Source organism: Panthera leo, chromosome E2 (assembly GCF_018350215.1).
Source record: "Panthera leo isolate Ple1 chromosome E2, P.leo_Ple1_pat1.1, whole genome shotgun sequence".
Classification (NCBI taxonomy): domain Eukaryota; kingdom Metazoa; phylum Chordata; class Mammalia; order Carnivora; family Felidae; genus Panthera; species Panthera leo.
This window is the reverse complement of record NC_056693.1, coordinates 22104600-22128717: the sequence shown is the minus strand read 5'-3', so window position 1 is coordinate 22128717 and position 24118 is coordinate 22104600.

Sequence of the window (24118 nt, the reverse complement as noted above, 5' to 3'; positions counted from 1 at the left end):
TTTTCACATTCATACCATTTAGAAGCCATTGTCAGATTCAGCATCTTCTCCCATATATCTGGAGCAGAGCCCTTCATTAAACCTGTTGTAAAAAGATCCTTTCGGGCAAACGCTATCAAGTATTTATAACTACAGTCTGGAGAATCAGAGAGAAGATGCTGTGTGAAAACCGCCCAGCATAAAACCGGTCAGAGACACCTGCGTCTGTCAGTGGTGAGGGTGGGAACAGTCAGACTTTGGCCAAATGGATCAGTGGGGCCTCCTTGCTCTCTTCCTTTTCCCAAAACCTGCTCCTTTTCTATTTCTTGGTGTCTCATCCAATTCTAAGCCAATCCCAGCTTTACTGGGCTCTTCCCTGAACACCACTTCCTTGAAACTCCAGGGAGGCTCCCACTGGTCCATGGGCAGCAGAAAAGGACAGTCTGGGGAAGAACCCTGTGAGTCATTATGAAAAGGCCATCTGCCGCCCTGTGACCGAGTCTCCTGATATTCCAGACTGGAGGGGGTTTGGGGCAGGTTCCCCAGAACTGCTACATGGGTGGTCCAGTGAGCTCTTGTCCATGCTGCTGCAGACAGGCCAACCCTGGCCAGCATCCCAAAGGTACCATGTCTTATGAATGGCTTCTACTTTCTGGAAATGGATCATTTCCTAAAAGTCAGGCAGGCAGAACGAACCCGGTCATGACTCTTTGGGAAAGCAAAACCCTTCTAGTCTTTGGCGAGGCCAGCTTTGACTCTGAGCAAACGTGTAGACAACGGAGCTTTGCTTTCCTTTGTCCTCCCCACCCCGCCGCACACACTGCTTCCCGACCCCTCCTTGGGACTCCGTGACTCTGAGGAGGGAGCTCAGCTATCAGTTCAAGGGCTAGTGTTGAGCTACCTTGCAGTGGCCTCCCACATGGCCTTGGCCTTCAGATCTGGGGTCAGCCAGCCTGGCAGGCCTTCAGAGCATTTGGAGGGCATGAGATAGCTGCAGACAGCGAATCTTTCAAAGTAGAGGCACAGAGACTCCGAGGACAAAAACAGGCTGGACTGGAAGATACCATCATTTGTCCTCAGGGAACAGCCGGCCTCCTGTTCCGTCCCATGGCCCCTTCTCGGTTTTCTCCTCTCGGTCTGGCAAGAGGTCTCTCTGCCACACGCAGCGTCTTCCACGGGGCTACTGTGAGCTGTGCTGCCCCCAAAATGTCAAACGCCAAGTCCAGCCAGTGACCCAGAGCCCTTTCTGTGAGTTTCTCCGGAAGGGCAATCAGTAGGCACTCGATATCGAGGAGCGCTCTATGGATTGTCCCAGACCTCATCCGTCCCCACTGCTGGCCTTGCACAGTGACACAAAATGCCTGTTTGGCTGGGCCTCCCAGCGTCCATCCACGTGTGGCTACCAGTCAGTGCTCCTTACCGAACCTGGGGTGGCTGTAGAAAGGCAAAGATCAGGCCTAGGGCCCGTCCTACTCCCGTCTCTGGGGCTGCCTTCTCGGCCACGGCCTGGGCAGACATCTGTGAGCTTGGCTATGGGGATCCCCACCTTCCTTACCCCCCCAGGCTTAGTCCTCCTCTCAGGGTGGGCCTTATGACCTGCCACCGGCTCCCTCCATCGCTGACTGTTGCCTTCCTTGCATAACTGGTCACAGGTTGCTTGACTCACCACATGACACTGACTGTGATAGATTAAATAGCTGCCTTGACCTGGTCGTTAGGCCCTCGTGCCCAGGATACCCAGTGGAGCCAGCTGGAGCGATGCAGGGGGCACGCGCAGAGAGTCCTGGGTTGGGGGGAGCTGCCCACTCCCCCATGGCGGCAAGCTGGCCTGCCCTGCTTCTGTCTCCCCAGTCCTTCTCCTGTCTTTCTCGGGGGAGAAACCGCCAGGCCTTGCATTCAATTCAGTGAAAACTGAAGCCAACATCTGAGTTAGCCTGGCATAGAGGAGCAGTGTAGACAGGCCTGAGAGTGGTTTTGAAGTGTGGGATTCAAGGTGCCCACCCCCAGACCTTTCTCCCCATGTACCCCAAATAGTTCTGCCAAGGGGCCCATGTGTGTTCGGTGTTGCCTGAGGCGGGGGCAGGGGTGGGGGTTCATCCAGGGCTACCCCCGCTCTGTCAGTGTTTCCTGCTTGGGCCCCAGGGAACGGCAGGTGCGGTAAGACACAGAAAGAAACAGTCCCCAAGTGGGGCCGAGCACCGGAGGGTCAGAATGCAGTTGGGCCAGCCGAGCCTGAGGATTTGGGTTTGTCTGAATTGCAGACCTGGCCATCCACCCTGCCTGTGTAGCTGAGGGCTGGGTTTCCCCTGTGTCGGGAAGGGTCGGGGCACTGGCTTCTAGTCGGCCCTCCCAAACCCTCGGGGGCGGTGCTGGGACCCGTCCATTCGCTCCTTTGTGGGGGACCATGGCTGTGCGGCCCTCCCATTACCTTCTCCCAGCACTTCCTTTGCTGGAATGCTCTCTCTGGTTCTTTCAAAAGCCCCAACTCTGCGGGGCGCCGTGGATCCCTGCAGTTGTATTTGGGTGTGCCTAGGGCCTCACCCGACCCTGACTGTCCTTTCCTGGCCGCCTCCCACGTTTCTGGGCAAGAGGACCTGTGTTCTCTGGAGCTCAGCGTTCTGTGGGATGGGGGAGAGGGGAAAGGAAGCCTGGAGTCCCCGGGGACTGTGAGAGGGGAGCCCTGAGAAGAGGAAGGGGGGGGGGGCCTCTGAAGGTCCGAAGAAGCCCCTACTGACCCCTCGCTTTCAGGGCTCAGAGCATCAGAGAAGATTTGCTTCTTGCCTCCTTTACCACAGCGAAATCCCACCAGGACCAGAGCAAAGATCGTCTGTGGGACATACTGTTCTCTCTCCTCATAGACCTAATGTGGCTGAGCTATTCTGGGCAACCATTTAAATAAAAGCCAATTTGACTAAAGAGCAAAATATATTCCCCCGAATGACGGCAAAAGGGCAGAGCTTGGAAAGCGAAAGGAAAAAGGAAATAACAGAGAGAGGGAGAGGGGGAAAAAAAAAAGAAAATGCAAGGCATTCATTTTTCCTTTGTACTTTTTAATAAAGGAAATTCTCTGGCTGCTTAAAGTGACACATTAAAAGATGTATGTATCGCGGCTTTTAAAAACACAATTAGATAACACCTTGTCAAATACTTATATTCTTTGTTGACAGCCTCGAGCGCAGGCACAATCCCGCACAGCCACTGGGGCAGGTGTCTCCCCTGACACGCTGGCAGCCGAGTCAGCCATTTTACAGAAATGTTACTGTTTACCACTTTAATCATCAATCCACAACCAGTCACAACAATAAGTCAGAAGGAGCAGTAAATTATACTTGTTCAGCCCTGATGAGTTTGAACTGTTTTGCTGAAATTAACTGAAGTAATTATCTATTTTTCTAAAGCTGCAAAAAGAAGAAGGGGGAAAAAAAAAACCTAGTAATGTTTCCATGGCTCCGCAAGTCGTTGGCCGTGCAATATTTAAGGAAACTTTTTTTTCTTTTTTTTTTTTTTTTTTTTTTTTTTTTTTTTTTGGTCTGATGACCACATAGGTTAGATGAGGCTGTAGGATGAGGCAGATTTCATATGTTACAGTCTCTTTTTTTGTTCTTAGCCGAAAACCCATCTTCCTACGAAAGAAGGACTCTCCCGGTTACTGGACCAGTTTCTCCATCCACCTGGTTGGTCTTCTTGATGGGTCCTTCCCATTTTGGGGCTGTTTCCTCTTGCAAGGCAGACTGCAAGTCCTCAAGAGCAGAAGCTCTCTGGCTTTCTGTGATCTTCAGTAAAAGGTGGGGGAGGGCCTTTCCATTGTTACTGGATCCCCTAAATTTCCTCGGCCAGCCAGGCTGGGCTCTCGTCCTGCAAGACCCCTGGCCCTGGACGGTCGGTCACCCCAGCGGTGGGGAACACCAGGGGAAAGAGGGCTCTCCGAGGGAGTGGAGCTTCATGTTTCTGCCGACTTCTGTGGAGTGGTCTCCCTCGGCCCCTGAAATGCTGCCCTCTCAGGTCTCGTCTCCCCCTGCTTATAACAGGGTGCACGGCGCCCGTGCCTGCTCTCCGGGAGGGAACGGCGCAAGCTTTGGAGACAGATTTCATGGCTCTGACCGGCTTGGGTTGCCCCTTCTGGAAAACAGCACCCACCTGGCAGGGTTATTTTGAGAAGTAAATGAGCTTCCGTGAGGTGATGGGAGTGATGACCACAGCACCAGGCTTGGCCCCCTAGGCGATGCTCGGTACCTCCGAGCTTACCTGGTTCTTGGTTGTGCACACAAGGCGGGGGAGGGTAGCGACTGGGGTTGGACGCCCGCACCTGACACCTGGCGGCTCCGTGGTCTTGGGTGCATTGCTCGCGGCTGCCTTGGTTTCTAAATTACAAACGTCGGTCACCCTGGTGAGTTGAGTGAACCCACGTATGCAAAATACACGGTAAGTGCCCAATAACGTAGCTACTGCTGTCGTTGCTACACGCCATACGCAGAACAGGTGTGCGCGTGCAGGAGGCGTGCGTCACTGATGGAGCTGGTGAAATGCCCACCAGTTTACCGACTTGAAAAGTAAAGGGGGGCTCTGAGCTGTGTCCCTGGCATTTTGGCTTCCGGGCTGTCCCTCGTCCGGCGACTCCACTGGAGTGCAGGATAAATGTCACCGCACCTTCCAGCACTTTCATCTGTGAGAGGGCATTCCCTGGGGTCCTACCTAGTTCTGGGAGCCGGGGTGTCGCTGTGATGTGATTCACCCCGAAAAAGGAAGATGTGGGTGCCTGCATACCCATCGTGGGAAGAGGACTCCCGAGACCCCCATGCCCATGCAAACCCCTCCATCCTGAGCCACATGAGGATCTTGAAAACCCCTTTTTAAAGCCACACCAAATATATATCCTTGTCTAGATTATTCAAAAACCTAGGGACACTACTTTCGTCTAAATTTTCTGGGTAATTAAGGCAAAATTAAAGCAAACAAATGGTTAGGTGTGGGGAGGGAGAACACAGCATAATTATCCACTCCATCTATGCAGACAACTCCCATCCACAGAAAAATTGTTCACTCTACCATGTTTTGATATGGGTAAACATGATGATTTTACCCAGTGGAACATTATTTTCTATGATTCATTGTGATAAACCAACAAAACTCTAATCTGAAGTTCTAATTTAAAAATTCTATCTTTTATTTTTAAACTTAAGGAGAGCAGTGGTTTGTCTCCTTGGTTTACTAGAATTCCTTCTCTCCTTTCCTCTCCCCTTCCCTTCCTTCTCTCCCCTCCTCCTTTCCCTTTCCTTCTTCCTCCCTCCCTTCCCTCCTCCCTTCTCTCCTCCCTTCCTTCTTTCACTTTCTCTCCCCTCTCGTTCCCTCCCTTCCCTCCTCACCCCCCTTCCCTCCCTCCCTCCCTTCCCTCCTCCCTCCCTCTCATCTTTGTTTATTCATTCCTATATCCTTTCAGTAAACTTTTCCAATTTAACCTGGCCTCGGATTATAACCCAGAGAATGGACTGACCTAACTCTTCAGACTTGGGCCATTTCCATCCCTTCACAAGACAAAGCAGAAATTGTAGATTCTTTTCTCATAGTATGAAAAATGAGAGTTACAAGTGAGGCATTGAATTTGGACAACAATGGCAGGACAGACGAGGACCTGATGAGGTTCTATAAATTTCACAAAGCACATTTGTCTCCCTTTTCCCTGGCAACCTTGAGGCATTTTGCCCTATTCATGGACCGTTTTGTGGACTCACGGGACGATTCCCCGAAAAGCCAGTGGGTCACCTCAGAAATCCAGTGACAGATCCCTGCTCTGGATTTGATCCTTGGCTATAGCTTGTTCGTGTCATGGTGGTGATATGACAATTTTCGCCAAGTGTCACTGGAGGAAAGGTTTTGATTCTGGGCCTGTATTCTACTCAGAAATATTCCTGTTGATGGATCCTAGTTTTAAAAATGCAAACCCAGACATGATCCGAGATGCTGTCCAAGGCCAGATGAAGGGGGCAGACCACTCGCCCATCATTTCTCGAATGCATCTAACAAGGTTCTTTAGGGCTCCAGCACCCCCTTGCTCCCGCCCCCGTCTGTCCCCCACATGGACTGAGCGTGCATTTGATGAGTACACGGGAGGGAGGGCTAGCAGCCAGCACGTTGCATGTCAGCCAATGGAGGCCTGGGATTCAGGCACTCCCTGGCCCACACCCCCAGCAAGCCGAGGTGCCCGTGCCCCTGGTTGGTCAGCATTCAGGTGTGTGCCCCACTCTGTGTTCCCACCTCCCTTCAGTGACACTCTGTAAGTGTCCTCAGAAAGATCGGGCACCAGAGGCTTTGGCTTTAAGTACTTATTCTGCTAAGAACCGAGTGCGGGACCTATTAAGGAGAGCTCCTTGGTTCCAGTGACTCTTTGTAAAGTAATATGCTTTTTATTGGTTGTTTTTGTTGTTGATTGAGCAACTCCTTTCTGATTTTTACTTATGAGGTTTTCTTGAAGCAGGGTGTAGCTGGCATTTCGACTCCACTTTCTGGGGAAAGTCTTTAACTAAAGGCTCTAAACGATGAAATTATCAGACCAGGCCAAGGAAAGAGTTGAGTAGAAGAGGGACCCTCCCCCCACATTCCATGTTCCATAGGTGAGGACACTGTAACCTAAAATTATGAACTTTGGGAGCAAGAAGTTACCCCAAAAGCTCATCTAAATGGTAACTTTTATTTAACATATACAGAAACCATGACCATATTCTCTACTCATTCAGAGTATTTGCTGGGTTGTTAGTGGTTGCCAGGCATAGTGCAGGTGCTGAGAACCTATCAGTGGGCATACAAGACCATTGCTCTCTGGGAGGGTACATTCTACAAAGTCACATGCCAGGGGCACCCGGGCAGCAGACTGGAGGCACATCAGGACCACTTTCCCTCAGCCTGCTGGACACAGCTCTTGAGAAGAGGGCCCTGTCCCAGGTACCTGAATCACCCAAGGAACCCTCACCCCAGGATGGCAGGACCCCCCTCAGTTGAATACAAAATCGGAGTATGGGCATCTCTGTAATGCAAACGAACCCACAAATATGGCTGAGACTCCCAATGGGGTCGTGACTCCTGAGAGGAGTTAGAATCACTTTCTGGGACCCGTTGCTGAGACACAAAAAACAAAGTGAGCATCTTATTCTTCAAGAGAGAGCAGGTAGCCATAGATAAAGACATAGTAAATAGTATTTAGCCATAGTAAATACAGGGGGACCCAGAAGGCTGTTGTAAAGTTGACTTCATGGTAAAGGACGTGGGTCGGAGAGTTCCTGCTGTAAGAACCCAGGCTCTCCCAAGGTCACTGTTGGATCATGTAATGTTGAGGGCAGGGGTGGTGATGCAGTGGAATGGATGAGGGTCAGGGGTCCCTGAGAAACTCAGAAACTCCATTCTAGAACTTGCTTACCAGGGAGAGAACTTCCTTGGCCCAAAGAAGGAAACAGAGGGCATTAAAAATGTCACCTCTCCATGGTCATCAGGTTGGTCACCATTTATCCTCAACTCACCTCCAAGCAGGAGGGCCTGCTGCATACACTGAAGGCTTCTGTTGGGAAGTTCTGTCCCCCACAACCTTTGTGTGCAATGGTGACAAAAACATACATTGGGGTGGGGGTGGGGTTTGAGGTGCTCACTTGGATGAAGCCATGAAGAATGGGGAAAAGCAGGTGGATGTTAACCTCTGCTCACAGATGAGCTGTTTATGTACATTCTCTCCTTCAACAGATATTTGTTGAATATATGTTATATGTCAGGCTCTGTTCAAGTCAGTGGGGATAAAACGGGAACAAGACAGAGAAGTCCCTGCCTTGGGCAGCCCATATTCTTGTGAGCTATGTGACATGCTGATCCAGTTCAAATACATTTGTTTATATTTAGAGCTACATTTAGAGCACCTGACAACCAAATTCCCATGGACAGCCAAAAGTCATGACTGGGTACATGATGCTGTTTCCCCCATGTAGTTAATTAGCTTGTGCAAAAAGGTTAAATCAGTGATGCTGGGAGCTCAGAGGTCCCATGGTGCCACCCAGCCTGTGCACACACATACAATTATCTTGCTTAAATTTAGGGACCTGGTCCAAAGGAGCCGGGCTACTGACTTCGGAGTGTGGCTAGGGCTCCAGGAGCAGGCTGGGGGAGCCCAGGTAGGAGCTCGCTAATCAGTATCAACTCCGTGCAGAGGCAGAGAAGCGCCTCTGTGTAGAATGTGGCTGCCGTGACCTGGGATGCAGAGAGCAGGTTGCTGCCTGGGTGCTCTCGAGAGACCTTAATCCTGCCTTTGAAAAGCTGCTTAAAAATAATACTACTAAATAAATCTTCACCATGGTTGGGAGAAGATCGGCATCTGTCCTCCTGCCCCAGACAAACAAGGAGAAGCTAGAAGCCGCAGTCAGGCATGGTGTCAGGTGTCCATTGACAGTGCAGCCTGCCGGGCGTGTCCGGACTATTCTCCTACTCTCCACTCTCCGGCCATTCTGACCTCTATCTTTAGCCGCACACAGGATCATCATAACCACTCAGGAGCTTGTGGCTGGAACACACATTCAGTGTCCGCCAAGTCCCCTAGACTGGAGGCTGCAGGAGGACACGGCTGTCCTCGCTTTGGTCACCCTTGAACCCTCAGGGTCTGGTCAGTGCCTGAAATAGAAAAGAGACACTAACAGAGACATGCTGAGAAGAATGAATGAATAAAAAATGGATGGATGGATGGATGAATGGATGGATGGATGGATGGATGGAAGGATGGATGGATGCATGGAAGGAAGGAAGGATGGATGGATGAATATGGATGGATGGATGGATGGAAGGATGGATGGATGGAAGGATGGATGGATGGATGCATGGAAGGAAGGAAGGAAGGAAGGAAGGAAGGAAGGAAGGGAGGAAGGAAGGAAGGATGATGCATGGAAAGAAGGAAGGAAGGAAGGATGGATGGACGGATGGATGGATGGGTGGATGGATGGATGGATGGAAGGATGGATGTATTCATGGAAGGAAAGAAGGGTGGATGGATGGAAGGATGGATGGACAAACAGGAGTATTTTGTGACTACAGAGGTTATCAAAACTTCAGTGCCCAACCTATCTTCTCTGACATCATTGACCCTGTAGAGATAGCACAGGTGGCTCACAACTTTTCAAGTCATTTTATTTTTGTTTTATTTTACTATTTTATTTTATTTTATTATTTTATTTCAGGTCATTTTAAATTAACAAGTAAAAGTCACGCATTTACCTGTAAAAATACTGTACCGTCTGCTTCTTAAGCCAGGTGGAAAGTATCCAGATGTTCATTTTATTGCAATTACCATCATATTGATAATTTTGGATATTACTTTTATCTATTAAATATATAACAGAAAAATTAATTTCAAAAAGGAAGCAAGGAGGTGCCACTGATCTCATACACTGACGATGGGAGGAGAAATGAGTGTGTTATTTGCAAAGGGTGATTTCATAAAACAGTACTGTACACGGTAACATTTTTGGGAAAAAAGTAAAATACTTCTTAGAAAAGTACGTGTGATCTGAAGCATCATTTCCACTTCTAGAAATGAATGTGAGTGAATAATTTAATATGCGCCCAGAGAAAGCCACGAGGATGTTGAACACAGTGCTGTATGCAAGAGGAGAACAGTGGAAACAAGCCGGGCATCCAGTGATGGGGGTTACTGGAATTTGATAAGGCACTCGAACAGTAAAATACATTTCTGGGGATAAATATGGAAGGTTGCCAGCAATATGCTATTAAGTTTTCTTAAGTTGTAGAGAATATATATAGTAGAGTTCATTTTTGTAAAAATATGCACATTTATAATATGTATGCATGGAAATAGTTTAAAGTCTATATTCCAAGTCTATCTCACACACTTGGGTATTATTTTATATTTTGATATTGAGTGTATATTACATTTATAATAAGGAGAATATCTTTTCATTTTGGAAAATATAAAATAAAATAACAATGCAGCTTTAAAAAGAAGGCTGCTGAACTTTACAGAAATGTCAAGTGTTTTTGGTGAGAATTATATCAGCTTCATTGGTTTCTTCTTTGTTATCACGGGCACTAAGGGGTCACCACATATGCCTTTGATGAGTCAGCATGGGAGAATAAGCTACTTAGTACATAACAGGTTAACTTATTCTGGTAGACAGATGAGCCAACAAATTGAGATTGTGGGCCTTGGGGATGCACCAAGGCGATGTCGATCCAAAAGTAGCATGCCCCTATGGTAATTCAACACCCTTATTTTTCACATGAAGATACTGAGGTTCAGAGAGGGTGGCTGATCGGCCAGATGTTGCCCAGCAAACCTAAGACAGAGGCAGGACGTCCTGGACCCCAGCTCTCCACGCAGGAATAGTTTTGCATGGTGGGGCTCTGGACAAGGAACACCAGGGAGGCCATTTGACGCTCCACCCCCCCTCCCACCCCACGCCCCATCCCAGGAGACAGCAGTCTTTCCCGTGCAGGACTTCATGCATTTCAAAAGCAGTTCATACTGCTGGGCAATTTATATTCATTATCTTGTTTAATCCTCACCGTTGCTATATTGGTAAAAGCTGTTTATCCCCATTTTACAGATGAGAAAGCCCATTCCCCACCAGGTGGCAGTTATATACTCTGGCTGCTGATGCTGTAGCAAGAGAAATGCAGATACTAGAGGATGCTTTTTGCCATTAGAGTGCTTAGCAGATAGGCTACGGCACCAGACAGATGCCTACCCCTCTTCTATGACTGCCCCTCCCCCCTTTCTTCCCATAAGAAGACAAGTTCAGAATAGCTTAGACTGACCCTGGTTGCTTCAAGCTTTGAGGGAGTCAAATTGCAACTGATGAGGGAAAAGAGGTTGGCTATTTGAAAAGCCCAAAGTTGGGGGAAAGGAGCCAAGAGTCCAGACGACAAGTCTTCTCTGGGATCCCAAGCTGAGATCACGTGCAGATTGCTGGCAAATTGAAAGAGCAGGTATCTCTAGGAAAATGTGCCTACGAGGACACGGAAATCTCTCACGGCCTTTGAAAGGCATCCTCCTCTTTTCAAGTGCTGGGTGACTTCAGTTCTCCTGGGTGCCCTGTGGCCTCTGTCATCACAGCTGTGCAGTGCCCAGCCCTGTCCAGCTGGAATGGAGTGTTTGTCCTAAGGGCATAGAGTGTTGCTGCATCCTTGACGTTGGCAGTGTTCACCCCACTGGAGAGGGGCCACATCATCTTGTCTCTTCCAATGCCACGTCTGGGCTGGGGGACACCTTACTTGGCAGAATTTTGGTCAACTTTGACTCCATTTGAAGGCAAGGGAAGTTGTCTCCTTTCTCACATGGCCGTCTATCTATGATGGAGCAGTCCTGCTCAGAGAGGAACAGTCCTGAGTGTGAATGGAATTGGGGTCCACACCCACAAGGGAGGGTGGTAGCAGCTTGGGCTCCGCAGGCCATTAGTTTGGACTCCAATCCATTTGGGACCCTCACCCAGCTCTGTGATCTTGAGAAGGTCAGTCTCTCTATACCTAAGTTTCCTCCTCTGTGAACAGGAAGATGTGACTGAGTAGGGAAAGGATCTGTGGTACAAAGTCCTGGCCATCCGGCCAGTGCTCATCACATATAGGGAGAAGCTGTCAGTTGGGGGCACAGAAACAAATGGAGGAGGGGCCAGAGTAGGGCCACTTGCTGGAACAGAAGAGGGAAAAGAGAGTGAGGATGTCAGAGTGGATGTGTAGGCCGCCTCAAGTGTCCCCCAGGGCAATGCCGGGCATACTGGCCAGAACATGGGTATCTGGGTTCCCAGGGCAAGCCATCGCCCTGCTGTCTGCATAATGTATAACTTCTGGGTTTCTTCTTCATCTGCAAGCTGAGCAACTTGGATAAAATGATCCTCTCACCCTCTTGAAGCTCCGCAGTGTAATGATTTTTGTCAAAATTATTGACAGAAGATTCCTGAATCGCACACACTGCAAAACACGATTAGATTCTTTCCACACATTCCTTGTGACTGAGAGGAGCTATAACCTGCTCTCAAATGATTTTTTTTTTACATTTATGGGTAATTTGCTTTGTTTTAGGCATGCAAAGTGAGGCTCTTTTGATAGTTTGTGATGAAGATATTTTTGTGATTATTTTCATTGTGAATTTTAATTAAGCTCTCCTTTGTTCATCAATAACTGTTTCACCTCCTCTCTTTATCTTTATATTTATAATTATATTTAAAAAATCAAAGTAACATAAAAATAGAAAATAGTAAAATAGAGAAAAATTCCTATTATATATATAGATAATATGGTAGACATATATTTATGTGTTACTGTGCAGTCTTATTCTTTTTTTTTGCAAATGTGATCATACAATATTTACACAATAGATGTTCTCCACAATTTGCTTTTTTCACTTAAAAAGAATGAGGTAGATGTTAGAAGTATTGACTTTAGACTCAAGTTACAATGTTACCAGTTGTATAGTATTCTTTTATGTGCAATAATCTATTTAACCAGCCTGGGATCGATGCCCATTCACACAGGATTGTGTTGAGTTGTTGTGAGTTTCTGTTACTTGGAACAAGGCCACCCCAAATATCTTTTGTGTACAATACAATTGTATTTGTACAATAAATTCATAGAAGAGAAATTACAATTGATTTTTAGAATGGATTTGTTTGGAATAATATTTACAAAATCTTAAATGGTCCGACTCACGTGAAAAGGGACTTTTTCATCAAGTGCCAGAGCAGAAGGAACCTTGCAACCTGATGAAGATAATTATCAGGCAGATGGAATGGATTTCTAGGAAGTATTTGCCTGGGCCAAGTTTTGCAGGTAAACACTTCCTGGGGTAACAGGAAGACGAATGCTTGGCTTGGGCATCTGTAGGTGCAGGAGGCATGGCGGGCTGTGTGGGTGATTTGATGTGCATCAGAGTGGGTTTGCTGGACAGGATCACAGTGGGCCTTCAGGGGACTCAGCCAGGATGCAGCTTCTGGAACATTCACAGGGTGCCAGCTGTTTACCCAGCTGTAGGCCAGAGGACTCCAACCTGTGGTTTAGAATGGGCCATGTTGGCTCGTGGTCCAGGGGCTCTGGAGGATGCCGGTGCAGCACACAGTCAGGTCAGGTGCTGTTTCTGCCTCTAAGGAACTAGGTCCGGGCAGTTTGGGGACCAGGAGACTTGATCACCAAAGTTCTCTCTGGAGCTTTCCGAGGGGGCCAGAACAGGTCATTCATATGACTTCCATTGTAGAAAGCTGCCATGACCCTCTCTAAAGAAGAATCAGGACCTTCCCTCCCCCTGACATAGTGACCAGTTTCCTTGATGCTTCAGGAGTGGGCATCAGAGTCGGAATGTCACCTCGGAGCTATGATCAGGGACTAAAACTGTCATGTGGTCCCTCGGGAGGGGTGTGGGTTCTCGCATCAAAGCCCAGAGTCAGCCACGGAAGTGGTGAGGGCCAGGGAACAGACAGCCCCATCCCTGTCTGACCTCCTCTTGGTTTGCTCACTACAGCGTCGCAGTTCGTGGTGTTCCATGGACAGAGCAGCTGGGGAAGGGGTTGCTTCTGGACCATGACAGTGTAACTGCATGCTTTCCTTTCCTGTCTCAGCACTCCCCACATACACACCCAAACCCCCAGCCCCTTCCTAGCTCTTGGGAAGATTTAAGGTAGCTTACACAATTAAACCCGGAGTTTGTCTTTTTTAATGTTTATCTATTTATTTTGAGAGAGAGAGAGAAAGAGCTGGAGCAGGGGAGGGGCAGAGAGAGAGAGGGAGAGAGAACCTCGAGCAGATTCCGCACTGTCAGCGCAGAGCCTGATGTGGGGCTCGAACTCACAACCTGTGAGATCATGACCTGAGCGAAAATCAAGGGTTAGACACATAACCGACTGAGCCACCCAGGCGCCCCAAACCAGGAGGTTTTGTCCTCTAAGAGGTAGGCTGCAAATTGGGATCTGAGCCTTCTAGCAGTAAATATGAAAATGGAAACATGATTAAGTATGTGGTTCGCTAAGATCCATGAAATACTTCTTGTGCTCCTTCCCATGTGATTCTTAATTACTTTTCATGAGTTTGTAAATAAGGAGCTTCAAATGTATTTTTGTAGAGTTAAGTTCTCTTCCTAACTCTGCTTCTTAAAAGTTGTGTAGCTATGTTTTGGCATCTTTGATGCTCAGTTTTTGTATCTGACAAATGGCAAAATAATTCTTGCCAGGCCTCTCTGACAGAGCTATTGTGAGGGCCCAATGAAACGTGTTAAGGGAATTGTTTCTTAACTGATTAAGCAGCTCATGGTAGTGGTCTGAGAGGAGGCTTGTACATTTAGGTTGGCCATCAGCTATGACAGTGGAACTGGTTTTGCTATGCTGTCACATAAGGCAAGTGCCTGAAAGCATTCATCCATCTGTTCATCCATGCACTCAGCCAGCCTTCCTTCCTTCCTTCCTTCCTTCCTTCCTTCCTTCCTTTCCTTCATTTATCCCTCCCTCCATCCATCCATCCAGCCAGCCAGCCATCCCTCCCTCCCTCTTTCCATTCCTCCATCCATCTATCCACCCATCTGTTCATCCATCCATCCCTCCATCTATCCCTCCATCTATCCCTCCCTCTCTCCATTTCTCCATCCATCCATCCACCCATCCGTTCCTCCATCCATCCATCCACCCATCTGTTCCTCCCTCCATCCGTCCATCCATCCATCCATCCATGCATCCTTCCTTCCTTCCATTCCTCCACCCCTTCTTCCCTCCCTTCCTTCCTTCCTTCCTTCCATTCCTACATCCATTTATCCCTCCATCCCTCCATCCATCCCTCCATCCATCCCTCCATCCATCCCTCCATCCATCCATCCCTCCCTCTCTCCATTCCTCCATCCATCTATCCACCCATCTGTCCATCCATCCATCCATCCATCCATCCACCCTTCCTTCCTTCCTTCCATTCCTCCATCCATTCCTTCTTCCCTTCCTTCTTCCCTTCCTTCCTTCCTTCCTTCCTTCCTTCCTCCCTTCCATTCTTCCATCCAACCATCCCTCCCTCCCTCCCTCTCTCCATTCCTCCATCCATCTATCCACCCATCCGTTCATCCATCCATCCATCCATCCATCCTTCCATCCATCCCTCCCTCTTTCCATTCCTCCATCCATCCATGCACCCATCCATTCCTCCTTCCTTCCTTCCTTCCTTCCTTCCTTCCATTCCTATATCCATTTATCCATCCCTCCATCCATCCATCCCTCCCTCTCTCCATCCCTCCATCCATCCATCCATCCATCCATCCTTCCTTCCTTCCATTCTTCCATCCATTCCTTTATCCTTCCTTCCTTCCTTCCTTCCTTCCTTCCTTCCTTCCTTCCTTCCTTCCATTCCTCCATCCATTTATCCATCCATCCAACCATCCATCCATCCATCCCTCTCTCCATCCCTCCATCCATCTCTCCATCCTTCCATCCATCCCTCCATCCATCCCTCCATCCATCCTTCCCTCTCTCCATTCCTCCATCCATCCATCCACCCATCCGTTCCTCCATCCATCCATTCCTCCATCTAATCCTCCCTTCCTCTGTGCCTCTATCCATCCACTCATCCATCCCATCCATCCATTCATCCATCCCATCCATCCATTCGTGCCATAGATATTTATTGAACACCTACTATGTGTTAGGCATTGAGAATACAAAGATGAGAGACAGAAGTATATTCCGAGCCCTCAGTATTTTCTTTGTTTTTTAGTATTTATTTATTTTTGAGAGTAAGAGAGAGAGAGAGAGCAGAGGAGGGGCAGAGAGAGAGGGGTATAGAGGATCCAAACCAGGCTCCATGCAACAAAGAGCCTGATGTGGGACTCAAAATAACGAAACTGTAAGATTATGACCTGAGCCTAAGTCAGATGTTTAATTGACTGAGTCACCCAGGAGCCCCAGTATTTTCTTTCTAGTGGAGAGACAAACAAGTATATGGATGTTATAATACATTCCCTCCCTTTTCAACAAAACAAAGAAAAGAAAAGAAAAGAAAAGAGAAGAAAAAAGAAAAGAAAAAGAAACAATATTTCTAATTTACTTAGATCTTAAAAATGGATCTAAATAATATATGCCTTTTGTGCAGTGCTGGGGACAGGCAACCATACTCCCATCTGGCAGAACAGTTCCAAGATGCTGGCAAGGCTGGTCCACCTGCCCTGGGGCTGTCCCCTATGAGACTCACAGGGGACCCCCTCAGGGCTGGAGAGTATGAGAAGTCTATAGATGGCTGCTCTATCACCACATTCTGTTTCAGGACACCCAAGTCAGGCAATATGGGGGATGAGGTCTTTCCATGTAGTTTTGTATGAATGGGGAGCAGAGTAGAAGCTTAGTTGTCAAAACAGGAAGAAACAGAGCTTCATGTTATCTCAGGCTTTTAAGGCAAATTGGGTTCTTAGGCCTGCATCCCTTAGGACACACCTCCCGCGGCCACCTGTTTTGTTTGCCTCTTGGAGGGCTCAACAATTCTCCCTGAACCAAGGGCAGGTCTGTCTGCTCACTGTCATCGTTGCAGTGGGTGAAGGGGCAGACAAGGGCTCATGTATGCAAGGCCACTCGCGGGGGGTGGGAGGGCAGGGGGGAGCTGCCTCCAACCCTGAGAACTATCATGCCCAGGTTAATGTATTCTTCTGAGACTTCTCAAAATTTAGGCCCTACCAAATGTGGCATCACCGAGATACCTCTATTATTTATTCCTACTGTGTTTGATGACTTCAGAAAGCTTGTCAGCCATTCATTCATTTGCTGTATTTTCATGGAGGGCCTATTGTGTGTGTCCCGTTCTCGGCTTCCCTGCCTTTTAATGCACAGACCACCCATGTAAAATAGAACAGTCATTGCCAAGAGAGGGGAGGCCAGGGGACCCCTAGGGTCACTGGGAGCCATTCCAAACCCTGTTGGGGTGGAATAAGCTACCTGGCCATTTGACGTCGGAGGAAATCTGTCCTGTGAGGTGATGTGAAATGGCACTGGCTCCTGGAGTCTCCTCTCTGTGCTCCCTTCCCTGTGGCTCCAGCAGAAATATGAAATGCAGGCTGGGGGAGCGTGAAACCCCAAGGCCTCAAGGCCACTCGGTTTACAAACAGGCATCACAGAAAAGCTGCCCTCGGGCCCCTCTTACACTCATTACAGTACATTAGAACCCTCTACTCTGTTCAGTTGACAAAGACAGAAATAAAAAGGGTCCTTTTTCTAAAATGCAGCCATATAAGCCATGTTTGTACACTTAGCACATAATCCTTAATTACTTCCATACTTTTATGTATAAAGAGCTTTGAATGCATTTTTGGATACTTAGTAAACTGAATAAATCAGGAATTATTCCTCTGTAAATTTGGGCAATATGTATAGGGGAGGTTTAGCTTGAAGGTTGGTGACATGGTGCATATTATTTCTGAATAAATTTACTTGGAGTCATTGATCCACTGAGTGTCAAATAAAATGTGATACCCACAAAATTCATGTATGACCCTGACATTTTTCCAGTACTTAAAGTAATTGCCCTTCTGTTTAATAACAGTGTTTATAAAATTACTTTCTGATTGGCTAGGTCCATGGCACACTCGTGTCAATAATCTGCTGCAAATATATGCCTGTGGCCTTTGCCCTTGGTTTTCAAAATAATTTTCATCTCTTAAGCGTGAACTGGTGGCGCCCTGGGAGCTAGGAGTCAAGGCTCCAATGCACCAACCTTCTGCTGTTTGGTCCTGGGCATTCGGGAACACTTATTTCAGCTTCCCGGGTTTGCACACTGAATTGAGGACAGGTCTCGTGTCCTCGGCGATTTGCCCTATCTTCTTAAAGGGATTGGAGATCATGAAATGAGCAGTCCATCTTAAGGATTTAGTGCTTTCAAGAGCATCATTTACCCTTGTGGTGACTTTACTCTCCAGATTTTACAGATTGAGAGATGGGAAACTGTGAGTGAATGAATGAATGAATGAATGAATGAATGAGTCACTTTCCAAGACTGCTCAAGTGGATAGGAGATGGTTTTAGAATGTGCCCTGTTCTCTCCAAACTCAACAGGATGTTGAGGCCCTGGGCTGTAAGTATTTAAATTTAAGGCCGGGCTCAAACACACTCTTGAGGCTCCATGTGCAACATTTCTATTCCGGAGGGACCTCCCTAAATATGGGGGCACTACCATCTCTTGGCTAACCGGAGAAAAGGTGTGCCTCCTTGCACCTCACTGGGACCTCTGGGGTGGGGTGTGCTGCTGGGGAGTGACCAGAGCTTCTCATCCCAGAGTAAGGCTGACCAAGTCCCAGGGAAAAGAGGCCACGTTACTGGGATTTTCCACTCTGATTGAATGACGTGCTGATCTGTCAACCGTCTTGTATCTCTCATTGCTCATCCCAGCGGGACTTCCTGGAACAGGGTTTGAAAATTACCTTTTAAACTTTTTATTTTGAAATACTGTCACACTTCCAAAAAGAGTTGTAAAAATAGCACAAGATTCCCTAAATGCTAACATCTTGCATTTCCTTAGTTTGATTATCAAAAACCAGGAGATTAACCTTGATGCCAAAGTTATTAACTAACGTTCAATTTTATTCAGTCAACCTTATTTGTATTTAGCCAACGTCCCACCAATATCCTTTTTGTGGGCCAGGCTCCAAACCAGGATCTCACATGGCATCTAACTGTCCTGTGTCCTCAGCCCCCTCCAACCTTTGTCCTTCACGACCTTAACATGTCTGGCTCTTTTGTAGAACGTGGGTCTGGCTGCTATTTTTTCATGGTTAGACTGCAGTTACCCATACAGACAAGATGCCATGGGAATCCTGTTGTGTCCCCTCAGTGCATCATATTAGGAGGCCTGTGAGGCTCATGTGTCTCTTTCTAAGTTTGATCACTTGGTTAAGAAGGGGCCTTCCACATTTCTCAGCTGTAGAGTTACTATTTTTTTCCTTCGTAATGAAAACGTATCTTCTGGGGAATTACTTGGAGACAATGCAAATATCCTTGTGATTCTTGTACTGTGCCCCCTAATTTTTATGTGCATTAGTGCAGCCTGGCTATAACAATGATTACTAATGATGTTCTAATTGTGTGTTGTTGTTTTTTTTAATTTTCACCACTTTGTGTACTCCTGAATATTTCTTTTTTATAATGTTTATTTATTGGGGTGCCTGGGTGGCTCAGTTAGTTAAACATCTGACTTTGGCTCAGTTCATGATCTTGCGGTTCGTGGGTTCGAGCCCTGCCTTCGGCTCTGTGCTGACAGCTCAGATCCTGGAGCCTGCTTCGGATTCTGTGTCTGCCTCTCTCTGCCCCTCCTCCTGTCCAAACGCTGTCTTTTTCTGCCTCTCAAAAATGAATAAACATTAAAAAAAAAAAAAAGTTAATGTTTGTTTATTTATTTTGAGAGAGAAAAAGAGAGCATGAGCAGGGGAGGGGCAGAGAGACAGAGAGGGAGAGAGAATCCCAAGCAGGCTTCACGCTATCAGCACAGAACCCATCTAAGGGTTTGATCTCATGAGCCATGAGATGATGACCTGAGCCGAAACCAAGAGTCAGACACTTAGCTGACTGAGCCCCCCAGATGCCCCTGTACTCTCATAAATTTAAGTTGGAATTCTTCTGTAAGGAAAGGCTATTCACTCCCATTAGTTATTCAGTTGTGTTTTTTTCATCAGTATGGATTCACGGATATTTATTTTATTCTATGAGTTATAAATCCATTACTATTATGATTTAGTTGCTGAAATTGTCAGAGCACTGGCCATTGGGGGCACCTTCAAACTGGCCTTTGGACATGCCTCCATCACTTTCCGAGCACTCCAGAAAGGTGTTTTGTTTATTTGAATACATGCACTTAGTAAAATTCAAACGTACAAAAGGATTTACCTGTAAAATGGGAAGTGAGTCTTCCTTGACCTTAAACTCTTAGTCCAGCCCCATTGACAGGCACCATAGAAAATGTGAATATTTCAGTAAATTTTCTAGCAAATACGTATGTGTATAAATTTTTAAACACAACTGGAAACATATTATGTATACATTCTATACCTTGATTTGTTCCTTATCAATATATCATGCGTATTTTCCACATCTTCCATATTTTTGTTAATAGTTGCAGAGTCCCTAATTTCTGTGTAAGGGTTTACCATGATTTACTCAACCAGTTCCCTGTTGATGAATAACTATAACTATGTACATATGTGTATACATAGATATGTGTGTACATATATAATATAATATAATATAATATAATATAATATAATATAATATCTACATACATATTACATTGTATATAATTACATACACATATATATACACACATTTTATATATATATATACACATTTTATATATATATATACACACATTTTATATATATATATATATATATACACATTTTATATATATATATATATACACATTTTATATATAATTTTCTTCTTTTATAACTGGCCACAAGAGAGAGAGACAGAGACAGAGAAAAGGGGAGGGAATGAGGGGCTCCCATACAAGTTCCAAGAAGTACAAATGCTCAAAGATGGAAACCTTTGGCCATCTGATAGGTTTCTCATTGTTTTTATTTGCATGTCTTTAATTATGAGTGACACTGAACATCTTTCCATATGTGTAGAAGTCATTTCTATTTCTTTCTCTGTGAATTGCCTTTTCATATCATTTGCCTGTTTCTTTCCTATTGAATGATTGATATCTTTCTCACTGATTTTCAAGAGCGTATTATATATTAAGGAAATTAGCCCTTTTCTGACATTTGTGTTATAAATATTTTTCCTAGTTTGTCATATGCCTTTTGATTTTGTTTATAGTTTTTTTTTTTAATTATAATGAGGCTTTAGAGTGTTTAATACTTGGATTTATCTGTCATGTTATGGCTTCTGTAATTTACTCACTTTTAGGTTTTATATTAACCTGCATCTTATCATTTTGATTTTTCTTTGACTTTTAGGCCCTTAATAATCTTGATTTTGTTTTGGTGGAAGAAGTGAATGAGGAGGTTTTTTACCCTCCTCTTAACCCAGTGGCTAGCCAGTTTACTGAACACCATTTATTAAATAATTCTTCCTCTCACTGATTAAAAAAGGCAACTTTATCATTTACTAAATTCTCGGGCACGTTTATGTTTGTTTCTCTCCTCTCTGTTTTGCTCAACTGGCCTATCTGCTGTCTCTACACCTGTTCCAAAATGTATTAAAGGCTATATCATTCAGCATAATATCTATGAAAGCTTACTATATTTCTTTCTCGGAATTTTGCCATCTAGTTTCATATTTATTTTTATATAGTATTCACTCTTAGTTCAAACATTATTCTCCCCACAAAAGACTCAGCAGAAGTTTTTGGAGGGGTGAGGAAATACAATGTAGAGGGAAAATTAGCACTGTTACTACTTAGAGTCTTATGTCCAAGAACAAAACGGGGCTTTCTATGCACGTTGCTGGGTCGTTCTTCACAATTGTTTGCTTTCATTTGCTTTTATTGGACCTAAAATTCACACATAGGTTCATTTCTAGCTATTCCCTCACTTCTCCTTTCACAACATACTGCACTGTAAATCAAATCTTTTCTTTAACTGTGTTTTCCTGATTGGTTATTGTTTGGGTTAATCGAAACTACTGATTTTTGTATATTCCTTTTACCACTGGCCACCTTGCTGAATTGCCCTATTGTTTCTCATATTTTTTTTTTCAGCAGTTTCCTATAAGTATTCTGGTATGAATCTTAGTACCTACAAATAATAATCTTCTTCCCTCTTTTTAACAAATATAGAACCTCCTATTTCTTCTTTTGCACTGCAATGACTAATACGTTTGGGAAAGGGGTTGAGTGCCAGCGGTGTTGGACCTGTTTAGACCTGATCGGAGCGTCTCAGGACTAAGCATCTTGTCGCATGCATGCTGCAGAAACCCTTCTATGACTGTTTGGTTAATTGTTTATTTATTCTGATCAGGGCTTTGTGTTTAAATTTATAAATGCCTCATGCATTTGTGAAGATGATATTTCTCTCCGTTTGATATACTATTAAAATATTAAGATAGTGAATCATCTTAATAGATTTCCTTATATTAAAACACATTTTTATTTAAGCAATCAACGATTCGACCGAGGCCTGTTTCTCTTTTTAATGTACTACTGCTGAAGTCTACTTTTAAAGACATTCCTGAGGACTTACTGCGTTGCTGTTCAAAAGTGTGATTGATTTATAGCTTTCTTTTTTTTTAGGTCTTGATCAAATTTTGGTGTCAATGTTATACCACCTTCAAAAAATAATTAGGAGATTTTTCTTCTCTCTTTAAGATCTTGAACAGTTAAAATAGCATTGGTATCATCTGTCTTCTGAAGGATTGACAGAATTAACCTGTGAAAACATCTGGGCCTCATGCATTTTTGAGATGGCTCTGTGACAACTCTATCAGTGTTTTGTTTTGTTTTCTTTTCTTTTCTTTTTCCCATGGTAATTGCCTGTTTAAGTTCTTTCTCTTCTGGGGTTAATGTTGGTAATTCCAACTGTCATAAAAATGTTTCCATTTGGGACGCCTGGGTGGCTCAGTCAGTTAAGTGTGTCTGACTTCAGCTCAGGTCATGATCTCACGGTTTGTGGGTTCGAGCCCCACATTGGGCTCTATGCTGACAGCTCAGGGCCTGGATGGAGCCTGTTTCAGATTCTGTGTCTCCCTGTCTCTCTGCGCCTTCCCCGCTCACGCTCTGTCTCTCTGTCTCTCTCTCTCAAAAATAAAGAAAGCATTAAAAAGTGTATCCATTTTGTCTACTTAAAATTATTTTCACAAAATGAAATGAAACAATTATTTGCACAAAATGAAACCAAATGAAACTTTAGCTTTTAGTATTTCTTCTATTATTAATATGTCCATATTATTATTTCTAATTCTGTGAATTTGTGCATCCTTCTCTGGTCTTTATCGATAGCTCAGTTTCTCAACCTCAGCATCACTGACATTTTGGGTCGGGTAATTCTTTGCCGTTGGGCTGTCCTGGGTGCTGGGGAATGTTTAGCAGCATCCCTGGGCTCTGCCCATGAAGTGGTCTAGCAGCTCCCCATAGGTGACAACCAAAAATACCTCTAGACATCTCCAAATGTCACCTGGGGGAACAAATCATCCCTAGTTGAGAACCACGGAGATAGCTAGAGATTTATCTATTCCGTGTATCCCCTTACAAAGATATGTATTCATTAGATGTTATTTTTTTTTTTTATTAATTCCTGCCGTTACTTGAATAATTTTTTTGCTTTTCTTGGATGTATATGGCTCCTCTTTCTCTTCATTGTAAATTGAATGCTTGGTCCACTTATTTACTTTCTTTCTTATTGAATATCCTAGATTTTTAAGGTTATGTTTTCTCCTGTTTAACCCCTTCGATATGCAATGAGGTTTTTTAAACCAGGGATTCTGCAATGCTCCTTTAAATTTTTACCTTATCCCATGTGATTTTCAGCTTTCAAAGGTTTTCAATGCTTTATTTGTTTGTTTATTTGTTTTGGTTCTGTTTTATTTTCTATGTTGGGTATAACATCTAGGACATCCATGTTGCTTAGAGATCTACCTGCCTCGAGTTTTGGTTTTGTGCCAGATTCCTTTGTGATCAGTTGTGTTCACATCCTACAGGTACATGACAAGAGTGGGTGTTTTCTATTTTAAGATAAGGGAGTTTGATGGATTTCTATTCGATTTACCTTATCAATTGTGCTACATACATATTTTTTTTTTTTTCGCTTTTGGTTTTTGTTTCTGTTTTTTGTTTTTTGCTTTGTGAATTGTTTCGGGGCTCAATGATCCAGTCAGAATCAAAGTGTTTTGTTCAGTTGACCATTATGAAGTGTCTCTTTTGGTCTGGTGAAATGCTTTTGCCTTAAATTTAAACTCACCTGATAAAATTATCAAAACCCTACTTCCTTGCATATTATGTGTTCATGTTAAGTTTTTGCCAATCATCCTAATTTTTATCTTTCTGAGTCACGTTGCCTTAAGTCAGTTGCATATACAGGGTAACATTTTGTTTTGCCTTTAACATTCAGTATAAACCATTCTCTTTTAAGAAGTAAGGTTGACCTACTTATACTTATTGATAAAAAAATATATTTGGTTCTAGTTCTGTCATTTTACTTTGTTTTTTTTTTCTCTGTCGTATTTTGTTT